Source organism: Sus scrofa, chromosome 12 (genome assembly GCF_000003025.6).
Source record: "Sus scrofa isolate TJ Tabasco breed Duroc chromosome 12, Sscrofa11.1, whole genome shotgun sequence".
NCBI classification, from domain to species: domain Eukaryota; kingdom Metazoa; phylum Chordata; class Mammalia; order Artiodactyla; family Suidae; genus Sus; species Sus scrofa.
The window spans coordinates 51,686,495-51,704,166 of NC_010454.4; the positions used below are offsets into that span (position 1 = coordinate 51,686,495).

Genomic DNA, 17,672 nt, shown 5'->3' on the forward strand with positions numbered 1-17,672 from the left:
TATTCTACTTCTCAAGTATTTCGAAATGCCAAGCAAAATGAAAAAGATGACTCTCACTGGACTGATAAGCAAGACCTATTTTCTAATTACTGGATTTTTCAATATTTGGATTTTTAGATTTATTTATTTTATTTATTTATTTATTTATTGTCTGTTAGGGCCACACCTGAAGCATATGGAGGTTCCCAGGCTAGGCATAAAATCAGAGCTGTAGCCGCCAGCTTACACCATAGCCACAGAAACTCAGGATCCAAGTCGTGTCTGACCTACAGCACAGCTCACGACAATGCCAGATCCTTAACCCACTAAGTGAGGCCAGGGATTGAACCCACATCCTCATGGATGCTAGTCGGGTTCGTTAACTGCTGAGCCATGACAGGAACTCCTGGATTTTTAAAATATTTTTCATCTCCACTTACAAGACAAAGAAGAAAACTTTTGAAATATTTTTCAATTGTTTTGAGAAGTTAAATATCTTAAGTTTAAAACTTAAAGAAACCTTACTTAAGGAACTAGCCAAAAGAATTCAGTTTTCTGCCTGTAATTCTACTAGCATTCACAAGTAAAACTGTATCAAGCCACTTCAGAAGCTGGCTTGGAACTCTGAGAATTCACTATCAGTTAAATTAAGTTTAATCCTTATTTTGTGCTTGAATTAACCAAATATTGTTAAGGTTGCTGGTGGGAATGCAAAACAGCACAACCACTAAGGAAAACAGTTTGGCTGTTCATTACAAACACACCTATCATATGATACAGCAATCCTACAAATGAAAACATATTATCGTGCAAATATCTGTACACAAATGCTCACAGAAGCTTTACTTATAACAGCCAAAAAATGGACATTAAAAAAATGGCTGCTATAAAAGAACCAGTAAGTGTATCCACACAATGGAAAGTTACACAGCAACAAAAAGGAGTGAATTACTAATACACACAACAACATGGATAAATCTAAAGAGATAAAAATGAAGACAAATCAAAGACAGCAGACACAAAAAGTATGATCCTACTTATATGAAATTCTAAAAAAGGCAAAACTATAATGACAAAAAGCAGGTCAGCACCTACCCAGAAGTGAGGAAAGTTTAACCACAAAGCATCTTGGAAAAACTTCTGGGGGTAAAACATTCTATAACACAATTATGGTGATGGTTACAAATTATACGTGTTTGTAAAAACTCATGTATCTATATACCTGAAATTAGTAAATTTTAGCATAAATCATTTCTCATCGGCTTTATGGTACTATGAATTAAAAATTACAAGAAAAAATTAGTGCTTGGTAACACGATATCCTCTTCAGGCCAATTTTATTGTCCTCATAGTACTTATCGCTATCTGAAATTATTGCTCTGAATATTTGAATGTTTAAATATTGTTTCACTGGACCACACCCTCAGTGAAAACAGAGACTACTTATCCACTCATTGCTACACTTCCAACACCTAGAACTATCATCTAGCACATGGAAGGTATTCCATAAACATATACTAAGTAAGTAAAAAAGTTAGCTGGAAATAACTAAAACCCACCGATGCAGAGGGATATACCTTAGGGTTTCAAAGACAGCAAGGATCTGAAGATGCAAAGGAGAGAAGAGTATTCCACTGGGAACAATCAAAGGCAAAGGGAGCAAGAGAGTAACGCTTATTTGCCTAGGAGCCAGCAAGCAAACGTCCCTGATGTGGGGAAAACTGCAACGGTCTCCACTTTGCAAAGACATCTCCATGTAACTATATCTGGTCACTTATGATGGAGCATGATAATGTGAGAAAAAAGAATGTGTATGTGTGACTGGGTCACCCTGCTGTACAGCAGAAAACTGACAGAACACTGTAAACCAGCTATAATGGAAAAAAAAAATCAATTTAAAAAAAAAAAGTCCCCATAAGTTACTTCTTGCCTTGTGCTTTCCTATGGCAGCTATTAGTCACATAAGGCCAGTGAACAAGTGAAATGTGCCTGTCTGAATTGAGATATGTATTAGGTATGAAATACATACATGAAATGTTGAAGACTTTAGTACAAAAAAATTTAAATATCTCAATACTTTCTATAGTGATCACATGTAGAAATTATAACATCTGAAATATACTGCAGTAAATTAAATACATTATACATTATTAACTTCCACAGAAAGTTATACACAAATGTTCTGAGAAGTATTATTCATAATAGCTTAAAAAAAAGAAACCCAAACATCCATCAACTGATGAATGGATAGACAAAATGTGCTATTTTCATACAACAGAATATTATATTCCATAAAAAGGAATGAAATACTGACAAGTCACATGATGGAAGACCCTTGCAAACATTACCCGAAGTGAAAGAAGTCAGACACTAAAGGTGACATATTGTATGATTCCATTTATAGGCAATGTCCAAAACAGGAAAATTCAGAGACTAAGAGATTTGGAGGTTTTAGCTTTGGTTCGATTTTTCCCTTTTTTAATGTGGCTGCTAGAAAAATGTTTAATTGCCCTCTTTGACTCACACTACATTTCTGTGGAAGAGCACCATTTTGGAGAGTTTATGGGCAGCCGGGCACCCTGGACAGTTTGAGTGCTCGTTTTTACCTCTAATTCTCTCACACTCTATTTTTCCCAATTTGCCAGCCTGCTTCAAGTATCACCATACTCTGCAGCCAACGTGGACCTGAACGTAGTCATCCTCAAACCTAGATTCCCTTCGCCCTCTCGCTTTCGCAGTAGCAGTGTTACCCTACTCCGGCACACAGAGAACGTTTGTGACTGGTCTGATGAGATAAGGACTGCGTGAGAATGTAAAATCAACTAAGGCACCACACATGTTGTCTGGGTCAGCGGACAATTTTTTTTTCACCATGCTCGCGGCCAGCAGAAGTTCCTGAGGGCCAGAGATCAAACCTGAGCCACAGCAGTGAAAATACTGAATCCTAAACCACTAGGCCATTAGAGAACTCCCTCAGTGGACAATTTTTGATGAAGGAATCAGTATGATAATTTACATCCTGGTGAAACCTCCTGGCAGACCACTGCTATAGTAGACAACCCCATATCCATGCCTGCCCGTCATTTTTTAAATAGTCTTTCCACATTTAAAGACATTTCTTTTTCTTAGGGCCACACCTGTGGCATAGGGAAGTTCCCAGGGTGGGGGTTGAATTGGAGTTACAGCTGCTGGCCTACACCACAGCCAAAGCAACGGAGATCTGAGCCACAGGGCAGCTCAAAGCAATGCTGGATCCTTACTTAACCGACTGAGCAGGGCCAGTGATCAAATCCACATCCTCATGGATATTAGTCAGGTTCATTTCCACTGAGCCGCAACGGGAACTCCAAGACATTTCCATTTCGAGTTTCAGCTTCCCAAAACAGAAGTCAAACACAAATTCTCAATCTCCCTTGAAACCAGAATGCAGGTATGCCACCTAAGCCTCTCCAATCAGACAGACACAAATGCAATGTCAATTCAGAATGAAGCAGTGCTGCTACTAGGCTTTCAGTACACCCCCGGTGGTTACAGGTCCAGTTCCTGAAGCAGCAACAGCATCAGTGAAAGCAGCAATAGCAACTGTATTGAAGTGGAGCTCCATGTGCTCATCAGCACCAGAGAAACAGTCTTTCCTGTCAATCAGGCTAGTTCTGTGGTAGCTTTTGACCACAGAGAGCAGTGATTCTCAAAGTGTGGTTCTGAGACTATAGTACCACTATCACCAGGAAACCTGTTGGAAGTGCAAATTTTCAGACCCAGATCTTTTTTTAAGGGCTGCACCCATGGCACATGGACATTCCCAGACTAGGGGTCGAATTGGAGCTACAGTTGCTGGCCTATGCCACAGCCACAGCAACTCGGGATCCGAGCTACATCTGTGACGTACACCATAGCTCACAGCAATGCCAGATCCCCAACCCACTGATCAAAGCCAGGGATCAAATCTGCATCCTCACAGATACTAGTCAGATTCATTTCCACTGTGCCAGGATGGGAACTCATATCCCAGATCTTCCTGAGTCAACAACTCTGGGTATGAGGTCCAGAAATGCATTTTAATAAGCTCTTTAGATGCATGGTAACATTTGAGATCCAACGGCCTAGAACCTATTTCTCCTTGTCTTCCCAATGACTGTAAACCAACTCACACCTTCTCACCTCTTTGCTTAAACCAGACAAAATAAACTGTTTTGTTTGTAGCAAAGAACACTGAGTAAAACATACTATACTGTCACTCCCATAACTATTCTCATAAAGACTGTTCATAGGAGTTCCCACTGTGGTGCAATGGAATCTACAGCATCCTGGGAGCACTGGGGCACAGGTTCAATCCCTGGTGAGGTACAGTGGGTTGAGGATTCGGCTCTGCCGCAGCTGAGGCTTAGGTTGTGACTGTGGCTCGGATCTGATCCCTGGCCCAGGGGCGACCAAGAATGGGGATTGGGGAGGCTGCTCATAGGATGCTAGACACTTATTATAAGAGGGAAAAAATCCACAAAGGGGAGTTCCCGTTGTGGCGCAGTGGAAATGAATCCCACTAGGAACCAAGACGTTTCAGGTCCAATCCCTGGCCTCACTCAGTGGATTAAGGATCCGGCGTTGCCATGAGCTGTGGTGTAGGTTGCAGACGCGGCTCAGATCTGGTGTTGCTGTGGCTGTGGCATAGGCCTGCAGCTATAGCTCTGATTACACCTCTAGCCTGGGAACCTCCATATGCCGTGGGCACAGTCCTGAAAAGACAAAAGACACACACACACACAAAATCCCACAAAGGATTAACATCAGTTAGAACATAGGAAACACGCTTGGAAAATTCTTCTTACAATCAACCTGGTTTATTTATTTCATAACACAATGTGGGGGCACAGAGACTTCCTTCCAAAGGGCACATGAGTACATTACGGAAAGGCAAGGAAGGGAGGGGGAAAGAGAAAGAAAGAAAAAGAAACTATGCCACCAAATACTATACCAGCAGGTGTGATCAAGGCTGGCTTCAATGTTGTTAACACTGATAAGCCAATCTGATAGTATGTATCCTTGACATGATGCAAAGAAGATGGCACTTTACCTGTGTGGAGTCTTCTCCCAAAACCCACAATCCCAGTCTATTCATTAAGAAAAATATCAAACAGATTCCAAATGAGGGACAGGACAAAATACTGGATCAAAGCTTCTTAAAACTGGCTAAGTCATCAAAAAGTGAGAGAAACTGTCACGGTCCAGGAGAGCCTAAGGACACACAGTAACCAAATGTAATGTGATGTCTAGATAGGATCTGGGAATAGGAAAAGTTTATAAAGAAAAAGTTGGAGATCCCATCGTGGCTCAGTGGTTAATGAACCTGACCAGTATCCATGAGGACGAGGGTTTGATCCCTGGCCTTGCTCAGTGGGTTAAGGATCCAGCATTGCCGTGAGTTGTGGTGTAGGCCGGCAGCTACAGCTCTGATTCCACCCCTGGCCTGGGAACCTCCAAATGCACAGGTGCGGCCCTAAAAAGACAAAAGACAAAAAAAAGAAGAAGAAGAAGAAGAAGAAAAGCTACGGAAATCTGAACAAGCCATGGATTTTAGTTAGGAATAAAGTATCAATAATAGTTCATTAATTTTGACAAATTAAACAAAGGAACCTGGATGCACAGTATATGAAAACTCCATACTAGCTTTCCAACTTTTCCATAAGTTTAAAACTATTTTAACATAAAGGGTTTGGGTTTTTTTTAAATTTTGGTTCAATTCTGGTTTTCAAATTCAAATAAAAAAATATCTTTATTAAAGCTGTTACCAGAGGTGTGGCAGTGCTGACCACACACCAAAGAGCAAATACCCCTCCACACACCATCACAACACTCTACCTCCAGAAAAATATTCCAGCTTATGGGAAATGAAGACCTCATGCATTCCAATGCTTGGCTGAGGAGCAGGCTTCCCTTCCCATTTGATTTACTATTATACACTATAAGACCCAATTTTACCTCCTAACAACCCTTAGTTTTGCTTAAAGTCGAACAGAGAACAAAGAATATAGAAAAAGCAGTTTGGAGACTAATACAATTAGTTGAAAAACCCCATAGGTGAGAAACGTATCCCACTGACAGTATGACTGGAGACTGGGTCACAGAAAAACAAAAATAAAACAATGACGAAAACTGAACTGGAATTAGGAACCATTTAACATAAAAGCAAGCAAACTTAATGTTTAAAAATTCAGCAGCACTGGGGAAGTCACCAGTATACAGCTCAGTCCCAAAACCAACGTTAAAAATAAGTGTTGACAAGAGTCCATGATGTCCAATGCACTCTATTTAAGGAAACAGGGTAAAAATAGAATTTATTTTAGAAAAGTTACCCTCATAGCACACAGAATGTGGTCTCTGAATGCTATATCCCAGAGCTCCCCAGGTGGCCTAGCAGTTAAGGATCCGGCGTTGTCACTGCTATGGCTTGGGTCACTGCTGCGGCAATCTCTAGCCCAGGAACCTCCACATGCCACAGGCGCAGCCAAATAATTGAAAAAATAAATACTCTTTCCCACCAAAAGGAACCAGGGTTCCTTGAAAAAAAAAAAAAAAAGACTGATTTCAGGCCTAGGGCAGGAAGTACAGATACAAAACAAAGCTGGAACATCTTGGCCCTACTGGAGTTGTATCAAAGGACTTAAACTTTACAACAAAGGAGTCAAAGGATTCAATGGCCAAAGATGAGATAATATGAACATCAGTGTGGTAGGCTGAACCAACCCTCCTCCTCAGATATTTTAATTTCCTAACCACCAAATCTGTAAACATTACATGATAAAAATGTAATTAAGTTAAGGATCTTGAGAAAAGGAGTTTATCCTGGATTATCCAGTGGGCCCTAAACACTATCACATGTACCTTTATAAGAAACAGGAGGGGTTTTTGTTTTTATTTTTTGTTTTTTATTTTATTTTATTTTATTTTATTTTTTATTTTGTTGTTGTTGTTGTTGCTATTTCTTGGGCCGCTCCCGCGGCATATGGAGGTTCCCAGGCTAGGGGTTGAATCGGAGCTGTAGCCACCGGCCTACACCAGAGCCACAGCAACACGGGATCCGAGCCGCGTCTGCAACCTACACCACAGCTCACGGCAACGCCGGATCGTTAACCCACTGAGCAAGGGCAGGGACCGAGCCCGCAACCTCATGGTTCCTAGTCGGATTCGTTAACCACTGCGCCACGACGGGAACTCCAGTTTTTTATTTTTTTAACAGCTGCACCTGCAGCATATGGAAGTTCCCAGGATAGGGTTCGAATCAGAGATGCCGGCCTACACCACAACCACAGCAACACCAGATCCGAGCCTCATCTGCAACCTACGCTACAGTTTGTGGCAATGCCTGATCCTTAACCCACTGAACCGGGCCAGGGATCGAACCTGCATCCTCATGAATACTAGTCAGGTTTATTACCACTGAGTCATGACGGGAACTCCAGAAACAGGAATTTTAACATAGACACAGAGAGGACCATGCAATGTGTCAACAGAGGCAGAACATGGAATGAGGCAGCCAACAAATGCCAAAACCACCAGAAGCTGGAAGAGGCAAGGAATGGATACACCCCTAGGACCTCTGGAAGGGGTACAGACCTACTGACACCTGATTTCAGCTCAGTGATACTGATTCTGGACATCTGGCCTCCTCAACTATGAGAGAATAAACTTCTTATTCTAAGCCATTGGGTGGTAATTTATTGGAACAGCCACAGTAAACTAAAACAATCAGTAACAATAACAATGAAATAAAACACATATATTACTTAAATATGAGTTGTTTTTTACAGCTGCAACTGTGGCATATGGAAGTTCCCAGGCTAGGGGCAGAACTGGAGCTGCAGCCCTATGCCACAGCCACAGTGGATCCTTAACCCACTGAGCAAGGCCAGGGATCAAATCTGCATCCTCGGGGACACTATGTTGGGTTCTTAACCTGTTGAGCCACAACAGGAAGTCTAGCTAGGTGTAGCTCCATTTAGACCCCTAGCCTAGGAACTTCCATAGGCCACAGGTACGGCCCTAAAAAGCAATTAATTAACTTTACTGAAGCATAGTTTATTTACAATGTTGTGTTAATTTCTGCCATAGAGCAAAGTGATTCAGTTATACATACATATGTATTTTGTTTATATTCTTTTCCATTATAGTTTATCACAGGATATTGAACAGAGTTCCCCTGCCATAGAGTAAGATCTTGTTTATCCTTTTTTTTTTTTTTTTTTTACTTTTTAGGGCCTCACTCTCGGCATATGGAAGTTCCCAGGATAGGGGTCGAATCAGAGACACAACTGGTGGCCTATGCCACAGCAACTCCGGATCCGAGCCGCGTCTGCAACCTAACCACAGTTCACACTGGATCCATGACCCACTGAGAAAGGCCAGCGATCAAACCCACATCCTCACGGATACTACTCAGATTCAATTTTCGCTGTGCCACAATGAGAACTCCTACCAATCTTATATATAATAGTTTGCACTTACTAATCCCAAAGTCTCAATCCTTCCTATCCCCCCTACTCCTCCACCACTGGGCAACCACAAGTTTCTTCTCTGTATCTATGAGTCTGTTTCATCAACATCTTCATTTGTGTCTCTTTTTTTGCCACACTTGCAGCACACACACAAGTCCCCAGATCAAACCTGAGCCACAGCAGTGACAATGCCAAATCCTTGACCTCTAGGCCACAAGGGAACTCCCATTTATGTCATATTTTAGACCCCACATATAAAGTGATATTATATGCTATTTGTTTTTCTCCTTCTGACTTACTTCCTCAGTATGATAACCCCTAGGTCCAGCCATGTTGCTACAAATGGCCTTATTTAATTTTTTATGGCTAATATTCCATTGTATATGTACCAGATCTTCTTTATCCATTCATCTGTCAATGGACATTTAGGTTGTTTTCATGTCTTAGTTACTGTAAACAGGGGTGCATGTGCATGTATCTTTTTGAATTACAGTTTTGTCTGCGTATATGCCCAGGAACGAGATTGCTGTATCAGATGGAAAACCTCCATATTGTTTTCAAGAGTAGCTGCACCAACTTACATTCCCACCAGCAGTGTAGGAGGGTTTCCTTTTCCGTACACCCTCTCCAACACTGGTTATTTTCAGACTTTTTAACGATAGCCATTCTGACCAATGTGAGGTGGTACCTCATTGTAGTTTTGATTTACATTTCTCTAATAATTAGCAACACTGAGCATCTTTTAATGTGCCTACTGGCCATCTGTATGGGCTTTTTTTTTTCTTTTTATGGCCCACCTGAAGCATATGGAAGTTCCCAAAATGGAGCTGCAGTCATGGCAATGCCAGATCCTTAACCCGCTGAGCAAGGCCAAGGATCAAACTTGCATCCTCACAAAGACAGCGCTGGGTCCTTAACCTGCTGAGCCACAATGGGAACTCCCTGTATTTTTTTTAAGTCTTACCACTTCAGTGCTTAAGAGCTTAAGTCTAAATTAGCTGAAAAATAATGCACCCATAAAACGATTCCTCCACCATCTCAGATGAAGGGGCATGATACATATTCACACATACAATTCACAGCAGAAAACCATTAATAAAAAAGTTAATTATATTTTGTTATTACCAACTCCTTTTTTTTCCTCTTTCCTTTTATAGCCACACCTGCAGCAGATGAAAGTTACCAGGCTAGGGGGAGAATCAGAGCTGCAGCCACCGGCCTTTGCCACAGCCACAGCAATGCCAGATCCAAGCCACATCTGTGACCTATACCACAGCTCAGGGCAACACTGGATTCTTAACCCACTGAGAGAGGCCAGGGAGCAAACCCACATTCTCAAGGATACTAGTCAAATTCTTAACCAACTGAACGGCAATAACACCACTAACTCCTTAATATAAGATGAAAATTGGTTTAGAATATTCTAAATATATTTTAATCATTTACAGGGGGAAATGTCAGGCCTAACACAACATATGGTACTTTTTAGAACCACATTTGATTACACTGTAAAATAAATCAAAGTCCCTATATACACACTACCCTTCATTGTAACAGGGTAACAATGTAAAAACTTAAATGTATCTAATTTCTTTTCTCCCCTACACTTGTGTTAAAAAAAGGCTACAATATAACTATACAGCTGACATAAGGAATTACTTAACAGCAGAAAACTTCTTCAAAAATAAATAATAAAAACATAAGTGTCATATTTTATTTATAAGGAAAGCTGAATGTATTATTTATGAGCTTTTCAGAAATATCAAGGTCATACACAGGGATCAGAATTCTAATAAATAGCTATCCTAAGTGTGGATAAAGAAGATTAATTATATGTCCCTGGAAGGGGACATAAGAAACCAACAGGTAAAAAAATTTCAAGGAGAGAATGCTGATGTTCTTATGTGAGGGAGAGGTCTCAAAGCTAGAGAAAATTAAGTACCAGGAGCTAACAATTAAGTACCTTCTATTTATCAGGTATCATATGGAAAGCAGTACACCACAATAACTGAAAACACAGGTTCTGGAATTAATGTTTGAATGCCAGCTCTGCCACTTGCTGGTTCCTTTTCTCCACAAATGGTGACTGGAAGAGTCTACCTTCTAGGGTTGTAGCAAGGATTAAATTATGTATAACCTAATCTATATAAGAACATTAAGTAAATTATTTCATACATTGGCTCATTAAATTTTCAAAACAAACCATAAAGCAGGCATACCATCTCCAGTTATAGATGAAACATTCTGAGAAATTAAGTAATCTACCTTTTGTTTCACAGTTAAGTGGCAGAGCTGGATGCAAACACTGACTTGTCAAGGCCTAGAAAGATCTCCCTGTGATTATAAGTATTTAATAGAGGATATTAATATAGCAGATTCATGCATCACAGGAGCAGGAGTTATAAATAAATGTAATACCACCTCCCAGGGATGGCCCTTTCATTTAGTCACACTGTTAATTTACATGTTGAAATATATTAATTATAAATTATTTTCCTTCACATTGGCATTATACTGTTAAGTTTTTTTAAGTCATGTGTATAATTTTATATCAGAATGGTAAAGGCACGTTCTAAAGCATTTTGTTATAAACCAGTTTTTATAAATGAACTGACAGTAATTGTGCTCCCCAGGGGACAGTTTCGACTGTCACAACTAGAGGGCAGGGGTACTGGCATCTAGTGAGTAGAGGCCAAAGATGCTGCTTAACATTCTACAAAGGTACAGGACAGGTGTCCACAGCAAACAATAACCTCACCCAAAATGTCAAAAGCAATAAAGGTAAGGAATCCATTATAAATCGAGAGTTGAGAACTTCAGATACAAAGTGAAGAAAGATTAAAAAGTCCCTTCCAATCCTAAAATTCTGTCACCTTTCCACATGGGATTAAAACAAATCCAGGGTATATTTTAAGACAGATGACTATGTAGTAGTCAACAGCAAAAGTCTTAAAATTTTGTATACTCTTCAACCAAGCAATTTCACCGCCAAGAATACATCTTAAAGAAGTAATGATGATGGACATGCATAAAGATTTAAATGCAAAAATGTTGTCTTCTTTAAAGCATTAGTTATTCCAAAACATTAGAATTCCAAAATGTTAGAAACCAGCAAATATCTAACAATAGAAAAGTGAGCAGCCCCAAATTATGAAATATCAATACCAGTTCCAAGATGAAACCTGAAAGAGACCATAATAAACTCTACCAAATCTATGGAGAATAAATATGTCCCATGATATATAAACTGTCTTCCGGAATTGCCACTGTGGCACAGCGGTAACAAACGCAATTAGTATCCATAAGATGTGGGTTCGAGCCCTAGCCTCACTTAGTGGGTTAAGAATCTGGTGTTGCCCTCAGCTGGGGTGTAAGTCGCAGACTTGGCTCGGATCCTGCCTTCCTGTGGCTGTGGCGTAGGCTGGCCGGTGAAGCTCCGATTAGACCCCTAGCCTAGGAAATCCCATATGCCATATAAGTGGCCCTAAAAAGCAAAACAAAACAAAACAAAACTGTCTTCAGCATAGTAAAAGATCGAATTTTCCTAATTAGTTTACTAGGCTAGTATAATCCCAAAGTAGCATCAAAAAGGAAGACTATAGGCCTATATCTCTATGAAAATTACCTTGGGAAAAAAAAAAAGTTGTAACATCAGCAAACTTAATCTAGATATATACTAGGAAAATCCATCACAACCAAGCTGAGTTTATCTCAAGTATACAAAATCTATCCAATATGAGATTGACGCGCTACCTACTGCGCTCACAAGGCACCTAAAATCTATCCAATATTAAGAAATCCATTAATCAATTTTGTTAGAGATCAAAAAGACCTGAAATAATCTCAATGAACTACAAAGAAAAGGAAAAAACTAAAGCAATGAAAGAAACAGCTATGAGAAACAAAGAATGTCCAATATAAGGATGATACACGTGCCTAAAATAGAGAACAAAAAAAAATTTAACTAAAAAATACTAAAAGAAAAGAAAAAGAAAGAAAATACTATAATATTTAAAGGATCCCTAGCCTGGGAACTTCCATATACTGCAGGTGCGGCCCTATAAAGCAAAAATAAATTATACATATACATATATATATATATATATATATATACACACACACATATATATGAGTAAATATTTCCAAATGGAAATCAGAGCTGAATCTATAAGAAAAAAAGAAGAAAAGAAAAAAAAATGTGGGCAAGTTCACACAGGAGGAAAACAGAAAATAGAAGGAACCTGAGTCCTGGACATCCTTGAGCAGTTCAACCAGCCTTGGACTGCTTTACTTCTGAACTTGTTACACACAAAAAACTGAACCCTTTACTTGTTTAAGACAATAGTAATTGGTTTTCCAATTGCTCTGAGACAAATATTCCCAATACAAAAATATATATATAAAATGCATATGTATCAAAAGTATCAAAATTTAAATGCACATAACCTTTGAAATAACTAATGATTTATTAAGCTAAGTATTTGCACAAATATTTAGAGATAGTGTATGAGAATGTTTACTAGTGTTAAATGTAACAGGAAAAAATTTAACTAAATATGTACCAAGAGAGATCCAATTAATCATATTACATGGAATCCATACAATGGAATACCATGAACTCATTAAAAATAACATTAATGATACATCATGAACATTTCTTCATTTAAGTGAGAACAACATCCTATAAAAGTATGATAATTTTCATTGAATTTTTAATAATTTTTTCATATATTTTCATATACATATAAAACTCTGAAATGATAATATGCCAATAAGTGAATGGATATTATCTCTGGGTAGTCACTGCTTTTATACTTTTAATGCTTTTTTACATTTTCTGAATCGTTTGCAACAGGTAATATAAATTTTATATAAATTTATAAAATAACGGCTTACAAAAAGAAAATAAAGTAAACATAAGATGTAGAATTCATAACTTGACAAATTGCTCATACAGAAAATTTTTAAGTTAAAATGATACTGAAAAAAGAAAAGGCAAACAATTTAGGGAAAAAACACAAAACAAAAAAAGTATAAATATGTATCTAAATGATACTGAGATAAGAGTTCCCCTTGTGGCTCAGTGGAAATGAAACCGACTAGCATCCATGAGGACACAGATTCAATCCCTGGCCTCGATCAGTGGGTTAGGGATCTGGCGTTGCCGTAAGATGTGGTGTAGGTTGCAGATGCAACTCAGATCTAGCATTGCTGTGGCTGTGGCATAGGCTGGTGGCTATAGCTCTGATTCGACCCCTGGTCCAGGAACTTCATATGCTGAAAGTGCAAGCCCTAAAAAGCAAAAAAAAAAAAAAAAAAAAAAAAAAACTGGGATAGAGTACAGCTTTGAAAGTTTGTTCCAAAGAATTCTTAGACTTCTCTATGCCATAGATTACCGACAATATAAAGGGTAAACCTAGAAAATACCTAACAAATAAAAGACAAAGGCCAATGTCTATGAAATAAAGATATTTATAAATTACTAAGAAAATGGCAAAGGACATGAAGAGACAATGCATAAAGAAAACAGTCAATATATTTTTTAAAGTCTAATCATACTAAAAATGCAACTTAAAAAGGCAGTAAGACACCAATTTGCCTATGCAATTGGTAAGAAAAATTTAAGTCTATACTTAACATTAACAAGGATGAGGTGACACTAAAAGACATCAGCACTAACAGTAGAAATGTAAACTAGAATGAGCTAGCTGGAAAGCAAATTTGGCTACATACAGATATACATATCTATACATAGAATCATACTTTTTGATCCAGAATTCTCTGGAAAATAATCAATGGTGACATCAAAGATTAATTCCAATGATGTCTCCTGTAGAATTATTTACTAATAGCAAGAGCTTACAAGTAATTAAATAGGCAATAATAGGAAAAAAATTAAGTTATGATACACTTATATGATAAATTAGACTTTAAATCCAATGTTTGTGTTTTTTTTGTTTTGTTTTGTTTTGTCTTTTTGCCTTTTCTAGGGCTGCTCCCTAGGGCATACAGAGGTTCCCAGGCTAAGGGTCTGATCGGAGCTGTAGCCGCCGGCCTACACCAGAGCCACAGCAATGCGGGATCCAAGCCGCATCTGCAACCTACACCACAGCTCATGGCAACGCCAGATCCTTAACCCACTGAGCAAGGCCAGGGATCGAACCCGCAACCTCATGGTTCCTAGTCAGATTCGTTAACCATTTAAGCTACAACGGGAACTCCTAAATCCAATGTTTTTTGAAAAATACCTTACAACACAGAGAAACTTCACATCATTATTAAAATAAAAATAGCAGAATACAAAATCACATGTGCACTATGATCAACTGTTTAAACTTTTTATTTGTTGTTATAAAACATGACCAGAAATACATTAAAATGACAAAGTAGTCAAAGGATGGAATTATGGGTAAGTCTAGCTTTCTTTACATTTTCTTTGTACTTTATAATAACAGTAATAAAAAAACTCGGGAGTTTTCATTTTTAATGATCTAAGAGTTTACTTAACAAAAACTAACCTGAGAGATAATGGGTGGAATGAGAAGAGTCATGGGAACCTGGATCCTGAGCAACTTACTAAACTTCCTTGTCCTCAATTGTGAAACAGGGATAATACCAACCTTAAAGAAGTCAGAAGATTAAATAATTAATGCATTTAAAGTACCTTAAGGCACTTAGATGTTAAACAGTCCCCTTAGTTTATAACTAAGTCAATGAGGGTTTCTTTTTTTTTGGAGAGGGGTCAGGGGAGGGGGACATGGTAGGCAGATTTTTTTTTTGGTCTCTTTGCCATTTCTGGGCCACTCCCGCAGCATATGGAGGTTCCCAGGCTAGGGGTCGAGTCGGAGCTGTAGCCACCAGCCTACACCAAAGCCACAGCAACTCGGGATCCGAGCTGCATCTGCGACCTACACCACAGCTCATGGCAACGCCGGATCCTTAACTCACTGAGCAAGGCCAGGGATTGAACCCGCAACCTCATGGTTCCTAGTCGGATTCACTAACCACTGCGCCACGACGGGAACTCCAGTAGGCAGATTTTTAAGGTGATAATTTCAAATATTATCTAAATGAATAAATACCTAGGAATAGCTGAGGAAAATTCTAGAAAATGAATAATGATGGGCTCCTGGCTCTTTAAAATATTAAAATATTAGAGTGCAAGAAAAAAAACCCAGACACTGTATTCTACATGTAGGATGACAACAGAATAGATATATTAATCAAACACAATACAGTTCAGAAATGGACTTAACGTATTCCTTGATATCTGGCATTTCAAAATCAACGGAGAAAAACAGATTAATCACTACATGGGACAAGAACATCTGGCTAGCCATTTGAAAATAAACAGCAAAAGCTAGAGTCCTATCTCAGTCCGTATAGCAAAATAAATTCCAAAGTGGAATTCCCACTGTGGCAGAGGGTTAAAAATCTGACTGCAGCAGCTTGGGTCACTACAGTGCATGGATTCGATCCCCAGCCCCATGCATTGGATTAAAGGATCCAGCATTGCCACAGGGGCAGCGGAGGTCACACCTGTGGCTTGGATTCATTCCCTGGCCCAGGAATTTCCATATGCTGTGGGTGCAGCCATAATAAATAAATAAATTTCAAAGTGATACAATATTTAAAGCAAACACTAGGAGATAATAGAAACAAAGAGGTAGAAGGAAATCTAGACACTATTAAGGAAAAAACTGATAAGTCACCTAAAAGTTAAAATATTTCCCTATACCAAAACATCTCAAGATTAACAAAATGGGGGAAATTTTTCCTACATACGTAACAAAGAGGTCAACCTCCCCCCATGCAAAGGATTTGTTAAATTAAGGAGATGTAAGTCCTGTTATATCCCGATGGTGGGCCTGTAAACTGTCAAAACTTTTTGAAAGAGAATTTGACATACACCATTAAATTTTCAAATGTGCGTATTCTTTTACCCAGTAATTCTGGTTCAAATAATTTATAGCACAAAAACACTCACATGAGTGTGCAAAGACAGGTACAAGGATATTCACTGCAGGATTATTGTAATGGCACAAACATTCATCCTTGGGGGCTTTCTTTTAAAAATTATAGTGCACCTACAAGGTGCAGCCACAAAAATATCAAGTGATCTATTTCAAAAATGATGACATAACCTATGTATCAAAGACAAAAGAAAAAGGAAGCTTGAGAAGAACATATATAGCATGACTCCACTTTTAAAACATCAGAATACACTTAAAAAAAAAAAAACTAGAAAAACATATACCAGATCTTTTTTTTTTTTTTTTTTTTTTTTTTGTCTTTTGTCTTTTTGTCTGTTGTTGTTGTTGTTGTTGCTGTTGTTGCTATTTCTTGGGCCGCTCCCGCGGCATATGGAGGTTCCCAGGCTAGGGGTTGAATCGGAGCTGTAGCCACCGGCCTACGCCAGAGCCACAGCAACGCGGGATCCGAGCCGCGTCTGCAACCTACACCACAGCTCACGGCAACGCCGGATCGTTAACCCACTGAGCAAGGGCAGGGACCGAACCCGCAACCTCATGGTTCCTAGTCGGATTCGTTAACCACTGCGCCACGACGGGAACTCCGAAAAACATATACCAGATCTTTAACAGTGTTTACCTCTGAGCAGTGAGTTCAAATTATATATTTACAAACTTTTGCAAGCATTTATTTTTGATGCAAAAAATTTTTAATTAAGAGATTTAAAATTATACAGCACAAAAGAATAAACATATACATAAACGAAAAAGGACAGGGAGCCTAGAAACAGGTCCACAGAAATACAGTCAACTAATCTGTGACAAAAAAGGAAAGGCAATTCAATGAAGAACAGTCTTCAGCAAATGATGGTGCTAGACCACCTTGATGTTCACATGCAAAAATGAAAGAAAGAAGAATCCAGACACAGACCTTATACCCTTCACAAAAAAATAACTCAAAATGAGGCACAGGAAGTTCCCATCGTGGCACTGTGGAAACCAATCTGACTAGGAACCGTGAAGTTTCAGGTTCAATCCCTGGCCTCGTTCAGTGGGTTAAAGGATCCAGTGTTGCCGTGAGCTGTGGTGTAGGTTGTAGACGCGGCTCAGATCTGGGATTGCTGTGGCTGTGGCATAGGCCAGCAGCAACAGCTCCAATTAGACCCCTAGCCTGGGAACCTCCATATGCCGAGGGTGCAGCCCTAAAAGGTCAAAAGACAAAAAAAAAAAAAAA

At 39.0% G+C, this 17,672-nt stretch overlaps 1 protein-coding gene across 9 annotated transcripts in view; it reads right to left on the reverse strand.

Moving 5' to 3' along the window:
* RABEP1 (rabaptin, RAB GTPase binding effector protein 1) overlaps positions 1–17,672 on the reverse strand; it is a 265,953-nt gene that overhangs the window by 84,267 nt on the left and 164,014 nt on the right. The gene's annotated exons all lie outside the window — the stretch shown is intronic.